General features: G+C 47.3%; 1 long non-coding RNA gene across 1 annotated transcript; it reads left to right on the top strand.

Annotated features, from left to right (window-relative positions):
* Nucleotides 1–1229: 1229 nt before the first annotated feature.
* Nucleotides 1230–6625, top strand: LOC128912869 (uncharacterized). The gene is made up of 3 exons (XR_008467783.1): nucleotides 1230–1331; nucleotides 2232–2357; nucleotides 5648–6625. It is a non-coding gene; the product is annotated as an uncharacterized LOC128912869 (long non-coding RNA).
* The last annotated feature ends 2792 nt before the right edge of the window (nucleotides 6626–9417 follow it).

Genomic DNA, 9417 nt, shown 5'->3' with positions numbered 1-9417 from the left:
CACATTCATATTTTTTATGAAAGAGTGTGAGAGGATGGAGAATACGAGGAAAAACAATATTACAGAACGCTGACACCTTTGTCTGTGATCTGATGGGATACGACTGATGTACCATCAGCTGAGAAACCTAGCAAAACGCGGCTTGCAAACGATGAATTGAGAACCGAGATAAAGCCAACTCCCCGGTGGGTTTCCTTTTATTAAAACAAATGATATTCATGTTTTATGAAGTGCACAGTAAATCTGTCGTATAACTGAAAAGTAAGAGGATTTTTATTCTCTGGCTTGAGAATACATAGGTTTATTTACTTTAGGTATCTGAGATTTGTAGCTGAACTGTGGTGGGGACACACTGCAATGCCTCCAGTGTCCGTGTTCCTCAACGGGCACAGCTGGAGGCACAGCTGGATGCAGAGCATGGGGGACAAGAGATAAAGTGCTCACCTGGGACCAGATGTGGGGGTTTTAGAGCCAAGTTGGAATCGTGGTGGCACCGTATTGCAAAACATAACTATTATTCTCTTGGTTTGTTGTAAAAAAGGGTGTCGTGCTACAGTTTTGTGCATTTTGCCTACTTTGAGACTGTTTTGTAATTTAGCGTTTTGTGCTAAAATCAACCAACGTTTTGACAAGGGTTGGGAGGGTTTTTTGACAAAATGTTGGTGAAGTTTGACAAGGCTTTGACTAAGAACCAAGGAAAATCAGCGGTTTGGGGCAAGATTTGCTCTCAGTTTTGGGTTTGTGTTCAGACCAAGGACATACATAGAGAAGGACATTTTGGCAAGAGCCAAATCACTGCTCTTTTGGACCATGGCAGACCAAAAATGAGAACTGCTGACCAGGAACCACCTTCTTTGAAATGATGGAGAGGAGGGAGCAGATACTGCTGTGCTTGGTGGAGGAAGGCAGTGAAGAGGTGGCACAAGCAAGTTCTCAAATGTTCCTCCCCATCACATGAACTCTGTTTATTATGAATGCAATGGAAAGGGTTTAAAATTAATGCAAGGTTTGGCAGAGCTGCCCCATGCCAGCTTGTCACTTGCTATTTTAATTCAGGTGATTCTGGTTCTTATAGAGTTGGTTTGGTGTTTTAAAGGATGGAGAGTGCACGGGGTTGTGGTGCGTATCGGGGATTTTCAGCACTCCTCACCTGCATTATGGCACAGATGATTTATTCATTTAAATAAAGCAGCGATGGAAAATTTTGTTCTTACTGCAGAGGCATCGAAGGAAACCACAATACGTGCGGATTGCATTTAGAGTTCCTCTGATTTACATAACGCACATTACTTATGAAAAATGGAGTATGAAGAGACCAGGAGAAAATAAAGGTATGATTTCCTCTGCTGCCACTCATGGCTTTGCCCTATATCATTTTGAAAAACACAAGACCGCTTAAAAATATCCTGCAATTGCCCATGTCTTTGTTTTCTGTCGGAGACGTCTATGGCTTGTTATGCTCTATACTCTTGGCTTTCCTGCAATCTTCTGGCTGTTTAGCACTGAAATAATGTAATCCAATTTTCTTTGTTGCCATAAAGGCCTTAATTATGGCTTCACGGGATATTGTAATCAGAATCTGTTGGATTTTCTCATATGTCAAAGTGACGTCTGCTTCGAATTCATCAGTGTCCTTGTGTTGTTGTAAGCACTCGGAGAGTCTGGAGGTCATGCCTCGCTTCATGTGTCATTGCCAAAGATGAATTTATTCAGCATTGTTTCTCCTACAGCAACACAAACTCTCAGCTTGCTTTGAATTTTTGCCTTTATCTTTAGGTTATTGCCGCAGAAATGCGATAATCTCTCATTTGCGCCGATGCTGATAACATCTTTCCCGCTTTGATTTTTCTGTTGACGTTTGCAGGAAGAGTTTTCATCTCTCTCGACCGTACGCCCCGAGTCACCCTTGGACCGTGGGGTGCGCAGGGGCCACGTGGGCAGCTGCGAAGGTCCACCGTGGTCATTTGTGTCCTTGTTTAATTAACACGGGGGCTTTGTGTCCGAAGCAAAAAAAAACACAACGATTTTTTTCAGAGAGCACCGTTATCCTGTGTTTGCCAGGGTACCTTTTTATCACAAATACGTTTTTACGGCAAAGGTGGTGTTGGCTTGTCTCCAGCCCGTGTATTTCCAAGTCACCTCTCCAGGTTTCTTTTGAGCATATGGGGGCTGGGGGGGGAAGAGGAAAAAGAGGAAAACATTATTTCTGGTTCATGACTTTTGTGTTTCAGAAATGGCCAGCGATGGCTGGGAAGGCTGTGGGGCACAGAGGCGGTGGGGATGGAGCTGGGCTTTGCAGGACCGCCGGGGGCGACCCGCAGCCCCTGCCGACGGGGGACAGGCGTTTCGGAAAGCAGGTGCTGGAGCAGAAATGATGCGCCCAAATGGGAAAACTTTCCTTAGGGCTGTGAAATTATTGAAATTTCCAGCAGCGCATGTTGAGCCTGGCTGAAGACAGTGAGGTGGGCTCGCTCCGCCCGGACCTTGCTAGCCAGGCTCCTCCTGGGTGCGGGCTGGCGAGCTCAGGGCTAGTTGCTTTCCTAGGAAAGCAAATTAAATCACATTTGTTATGTGCTTATTTCCAAAGTGTCATGCCCAGCGTGGCTCGCGTGGACAAAGAACCGGATCCGCATTTCTCCCGTCCAACCTCCAGTTTGCCCTGGCTGGCTGAGGGTGGCAATCATCCTCCTGTCAAATACCGCTGTAGGATTTTCCGGTAGGGTTTCCAACCTTCCCCTTTAAAATAAAAGCCCAAGACAGATTATAGCTATTTCCCAGGTCTGATCACTAAATATGTTGTGGATTATTTTATTTTCCCAGAAATACTGGTTTGAGTGGTGCGTGGCCAACCCCAGGGAGCCCGTTTAGGAGCATCCTCCCCGAAGCAACTCCAGCTGGGCGTGAAATGAGCCCTTTTGTCTGGCGGAGCCGCGGGAGGGGGTCGGTGCGGGCGCATCGATGCAGCCCAGCATCCGAAACAGCCCAGCCGGGGACCTTGCGACAATAGGAAATAAGGTTTAAAAGCTCCACGCTGAATGCAGCCAATTGCAAATAATAATAATTTTTAGCAGGAGCGAAAATTGCTCCTCTTGCTCCTGTTTTAGCAGTTCAGCTGAAGCCCTGAGCTGGGAACGATGCCCTTGGATGTTGTTAGTCTTTTTGTAACCTAAGTGCGACAGTAAAATCACAGCTCCGTGCAAATCCACCCAACCTTTGGTATAATTGTAAACAAGTCCCTCCAAGCAGCCTTGCTCTTACTACTCTAAATGGTTCTTCTCCGTCCTGCGAAACAACCCATCGTGGTTTGTAGCAGCATCCCGCCTCCACACCTTTTTGTACCATGTTTCAAATTAATTAATTCAAATCTCTCGAAAGTCCTAATGACTCATTCTTTGCTGTGAAGCGTTGCTGTACGTACGATGTTCGTTTTATTGCAGCTTCCGCTATATGCAAAGGTTTATTGCCGAACGCAGTAAAGGCAAAGGCAGCTGGCGTTTCCAGCAGGGAAAATACCCATTGTTGTTTGCATATATGCAAAGCGAATGTCTCCGCAGGCGTTTCTGGCAGGGAGGCAGGTTGTGGGGATGCGAAGTCCGGTGTGCATGGGGGGAGATCTCAGGCTGGGACCTCCTCTGATCCACAGGAGCATTTTCTACCCACTTTGAAGCCAATCCATATGCCGGCTTGGATAGCATTGCCATAGAGGCTGCGTTTTGCTGTGGTTTATGTTGGGTTTTCCCTGTAGGTGGCATTTATTTTCCCGTTTTATTGCCTTGCAGGTGTAGGAAGCTGCTTTGCGGCAAGGCAAAGTACTTCACCCAGCTTTGAACCACGGTCTTTGCACCTTCCCAAGTGGGGCTGTGTGCGATTTGTCGGTCAGACACCTCCTCCTCAGAGAGAATGTAAAATCAGATCCATCAATGTTATTTGCACAGTCTTCTGTTATGTGCCAAGATATTTTGGGTGGCTGAAAAAAGCCTGTAAAGTTCACTTTAGCATTTACCAAGTCCATCATTCTGATATTTGGGTTCAAGACAGCATTTCATTTGCTTAGTTTAATCCTAAAATGCCAACGCGGAGCTGTGATGGAACTATTTCATTTTCATGGCAAAAAAATTTAATTTAACATTGGCAATGAAGGAATGAATGAACTTGAAATGATTTTTCCCTCCCGTTTTTTCAGACTAGCAGGAAAGGGAGAGCCCAGCCCTTCCCAAAGCCCTTCCCAAAGCTCCTGTCCATCCCTCTGGGCATCATCAGGGAATGTAAATCACAGCCACAGCTCCACGCGAGGCGTAACCCTCGCATGGCTTTATGGAGGCTATAATTTAAGCCTTCACAGACTGTGAATCTTTCTCAGAAGTTAAAGGGCGTTCACCCTGCCTTTCTCTCTCATTACTACGTGTTGGAAATGCTGCCCACGCTTGGAGCATCCCTGATGGTTCAGCTCCCCGGGAGTGCTCACCAGCCAGCCAGGGCTCGCGGCGTCTGTGAGCCATACCTGTTCCCGTCTTAAAAACATGATGGGTTATTTTATTTTCTAATTGACTTTTGATTTGGAAGTTGTCAGATGAGAGCTTTGCGCTTAAGCAAGAACTTAGCATGTGATGTGTTTTATTTGGAAAAATTTCCCATCAAAATATCCCATATTTCCTTGCCTTTGTTTCTCCCGCAAGATCACAGGCTTGTTTGCTCTCATCCTTTTTGCTTTAGTGTCATGACCCTGCCCTTTTCTTCCTTCTTCCTCATACTGTGCTTTGTCATTAAATCTTAAAGATTATTAAATAAAGTCATTTCTACTTGGTGCATTTCCCCTCAGCTTCTAGCGGTCCTCAGGGAGATCTATCTGAGGACTGCACCGTCTCTTAAATAACACTTGTAATAATACTTAAAGAGCGCGATATACGGTAATTGCTGCCGTTAGTGCACTAATGGGTCGTTTGCTCACGCTGGGGCTGTGCCCTCCCGGTGCGGTCGCAGGTAGGGCTGCTGCCAGCTCCACCAAAACCTTCCCAATGCACCCACTGCTGGGCTGTTTGGGGGCGGTTTTTAGGTTTTTTTGTTGCTATGAGTTTTTAATTGTGGAGCGGGCATGGAAGAAGGCAGCGTATAAAAGATTAATGGTGCTATTGATCACGCCAGCGTGCTGTAACCACTCGGCATGCAAAGCTGCTGTAGACATCTGAGGGCTACCGGTGTTCCCAGACATGAAAGCTGAAGCAGGCGTGTGCGTTTGTCTGCGTGACATCGTTTCTCGTGTTTTTTTTTCCCCCTTTGTATTTTCAGTCATGTTCTGCGTATGTAAAATGAAGCGCTGCAGAAGGAACCAGAGAATAATGAGGGTCAGGTGGCGGGCTTCTTATTTATGAAGAACCCCCTTGTAGCCTTCAAAATAATTTTCCAGTGTTATTGGGCAATCAAAGCCAAGGATAAAAATCGCAAGATCAAATAAATAACGTAGAACTAACGAAGCTCTATCTACATGCCAGCAAATGTCAGGAAAAAAGGCTCAGGCATGCAAATGCCTCCTCATCTTGCTCCCCAGGGAAAGGTTCAGAAAGACTGAAGGTCATCTTAGACGTTGTGGATGGCTATAAATTGATGCCAGAAGAAAGAATCACAACAGGAATTTTTCTCTTGTTTGCAGGATTTGATCCCCAAAGAAGCCTTACGTCCGAGATGAGCTGGGGCATGAATGCAGTTCTGGGCTGTAAACTGGAAGGTGCCCATCTCTGTTGATGGTGAGCCGGTGGGACAGGTGGCACCCCTCAATCCACTGGTTAGAAACTGGTCCCACATCAATAAATATGAGGGAAGGGAGAAATCATTCTTGCTTCTGGATGTCCCAAAACAGCTTTCATGATACCTTTACGTACAGCCCCAATTAATTGTATTGTTTAATGGTAGACTGGAGGATGCACTCGAAAATATAAGGAGCAATTCTGCTCTGACAGCGGGGATGATTTAGATGACCTAATTCTCTAACGTATGAGATTTCAGATTGCTGTATCAGCTCCGTGTCCTAGGGTAAGTATTTCATACTGCACCTTAGCGTAGTCTGAGTTGTCCAGCCCCACACCCAAAGCGTGGTGTTTGCTTGCCGACATGTGCCTTTTTCTGTCCAAGTTCCACCTGAGACTATATGTACCTATATACTGATTTTTTAAAATACATCTGAGAAGGTATCTTGACATCTTTGATGAGCACCTTGAGCAACAAATGTATAAACCTTTTAGTCCTCTCATTTATAAACAGCTTAAAACACTCAGAGCAACACTGATGGAAACCAAGACGAGCACCTGACAAAAGCAAATAAATACCTTATTTAATACATAGTAATAGTAATACATAATAATTGCCACAGAATGTAAATGCTGGAGCACTGCTTCTGCAAAAAGATAATGTGGGAAATTTTTTGTTGAAAACATATAAACTTCCATATATCAGAAGGAAATATGAATTACAGATGCATCAAAACCTATTGAAAAATCGACATTGGTTGTGACTATTATTTAAGTCTGGGGGATCTGATAAGATTCACGAGAAAGAGCTCTCCTCCCTCTAACACATGCAAGAAAATTGGAGGAACTGGAAGGAACTCCATCAGATCAAATTGTGAGGTGGATCAAGCTCTTTTCTGTTGTTTTTTTTTTTAAACCGGATTTTCTCTTCCTCTGTTTCTGAAGTATCTCCATCCTCATCCTTATCAGAGAATCACAGAATTGTAGACTCTCTTAGGTTGAAAAAGATCATTGAGTCCAACCATCAACCCAACACTGCCAAGTCCACCACTAAACCATGTCCCTCAGCACCACGTCTACCTGTCTTTTAAACACCTCCAGGGAAGGTGACTGCCACCTTCTGCCCTGGGCAGCCTGTTCCAATGCTTGACAGCCCTTTCATTGAAAAATTTTTCCCTAATATCCAACCAAAAACCCCCCTGGAACAACTTGAGGCCATTTCCTCTTATCACTTGTTCCTGGGGAGAAGAGACCAACCTCCCCTCGCTCCAACCTCCTTTCAGGCAGAAGACGTGATTGTGAAGGTCATCTAACTCAGCTCTCAATGCAGTCAGATTTCACCACCTTCACAGAAAAAGACCCAACCAACCCAACTCAAAACTTGGATTAAATTTTCCCCTGCAGATGCAGGGACTTCCAAGGAACCCAGCTGCATTTTGGTACCAGTCAGCCCTTACTTGCCCTGGTACGTGGCTTGATCTGAAGGACCAGCATCCATCCCACCACCACACTAGGTGGCTGGGGTGGGGGCTGCGTGGCCGTGTGTGTGTTTATCACCGCTGGGGATGAACAGCCGGCCAGGTTTGGCTGTTGGGAGAGCCAAATGTGTCCCCGCGTTAGCTCAGGGGTAAGGGCTGGAGCCCCAGCGATGACCGGGGGGCAGCCTCTCCGGGAAGGTGTCCTGTTTCAGCCTGGATTCCTTACCCGGCGTTAAGCTACCTCTTGGCTGCTCTCCAAAATGTAAACATACTTCAGGGCTGGGACTTGGGAAGTAATTTAAAATGTGTTAGCTCTAATGTTGGGAATTTGGGACTCCCGAAGCCCAGGGCCTAAAAGGAACATTGTTTGCCGTCTCATTAGCCCTTTTGCTGAACTCCGGTAACAGCCTCCCTGGATTTTCCCACCAGTATCTCTTTATCTAATGGGGCTGAGAAGGAAAACCTGTTGCAAGCATTAAATATTTTCTGATCGGTCGTACGCTTAATTGTGGCTCTGTAGGATTGTATTTATGGTCTACAGAGCTATTATGACTGTTTCTTATATTACAGCTTTACACTCGGCGGACACTGCCAGCTGCGGAGGTGAGCTGCCTGGGGACACGGGAGCCGGATTTTTCGGGGGAAAGCTTTCTTTCCTTCCCGTGCTGGCAGCGGGTGATTTCTCCTGGCGCAGGGATGCTTGTGCAACAAGGAGAAAAAAAAACTGCCCAGGAGGAGAAAAAGCAGCATTGAGAAACGCCTGGTCAGGAGGGGCTGGGGAGCGTTTGGGTGTCCCTGCAGCATAGCCCTCCCCGGGGCTGCCTGGGATGTGGCCACGGCCTTTTCCTGATGGCTCTGCCTCTATTTCTGATTTTCATACCAGTATTTCTGAGACCCAGGATCCCTCCTGGGGCCCGTTGCGGGGATGGTTGGTAATTCCCACATGCATTGAGCTCAGAGCCAGGCCCGGGCTGACCATGGGGAGCTCTGGGCCATGGGGACACCTCTCTCCTCCCACCCATGGAGAAACGCCTGGGCAGCAGTTTCATTCCCTCATGTCTTACTCTGTTTCTTGTCTTTGAACTATTATTCCCCCTGCAAAAGAAGCTGAAAATGAGGCTGGATATTCAGTTGATAATCAGGATCACCGCATTAAAGCTGATGGATAAAATAAAGATGTGGGCCACTAATTTATCGAAGCACTTAGAAACACTAACGACAATGGCTGAGTGAGTTTCTGCCTATCCACCCAGCCATTGCAGCAGCCCGTGCATGCCTGCGGGGTAAAATCCATCTGTTTTATCCACTGTCAGCAGCGTTTGAAGGGAGATGGTTTTCCTGCAGCCTTGGGGCTGGGAAGGGGCACGCATCTGCCCATGGGGTGGCTGGAATTGCTTTTTTCCTCTCCCAGCACCTGAGCTAACTGGGTGCATGTACCGAGTCTGTGCCATTGAGCCCTGATTTGCAGCGTGGGCGCAGGCAGTGTTACCCACCACTGGTAACGGGCTGGCACTGAAAGGTCCCCTCCATTGAGCGCAGCCACCGCCGATAGTCCTGGAGGAAAAGTGCCTGTCGTCTGCCAGATGGGCAGGAATGGGGACTGTGCGTATCTGGGAGGGATGCCCCTCCAGCACGAAGCGAAACTCTTCTGATTGGGGTGTTTTGGGGAAGATCCCTTTCCAGCAGCAGAAAACCAAGTCTAGCAAGCCCACACCAGGATCTGCAGCAGGGAACAGGTCAAGGGTGTGCGCCGTCACACATGTAAAGGAGGTGTCCCCACACGTGGCTTGCTGTCCCGCTCTGCGCTTCAGGAAAGCCAGGAGGGTGGAGGATGAAGGATGGAGAGTGGAAGATGAAGGATGGAGGATGGAAGGTGGAAGATGAAGGATGGATAGTGGAGGGTGGAGGATGGAGGGTGGAAGATGAAGGATGGAGGCTGGAGGGTGGAAGATGAAGGATGGAGAGTGTAGGGTGGAGGATAGAGGGTGGAAGATGAAGGATGGATAGTGGAGGGTGGAGGACGGAGGGTGTAAGATGAAGGATGGAGGCTGGAGGGTGGAAGATGAAGGATGGAGAGTGTAGGGTGGAGGATAGAGGGTGGAAGATGAAGGATGGAGAGTGGAGGGGGGAGGATGGAGGGTGAAGGATAGAGGTTCGAGGGTGGAGGATGGATGGTGGAGGGTGGAGGATAGAGAGTG

This window comes from Rissa tridactyla, chromosome 7 (genome assembly GCF_028500815.1).
Source record: "Rissa tridactyla isolate bRisTri1 chromosome 7, bRisTri1.patW.cur.20221130, whole genome shotgun sequence".
Lineage (NCBI taxonomy): Eukaryota > Metazoa > Chordata > Aves > Charadriiformes > Laridae > Rissa > Rissa tridactyla.
Note: the sequence above shows the minus strand (reverse complement) of the source record. Positions and strands in the feature narration are given on the sequence as shown.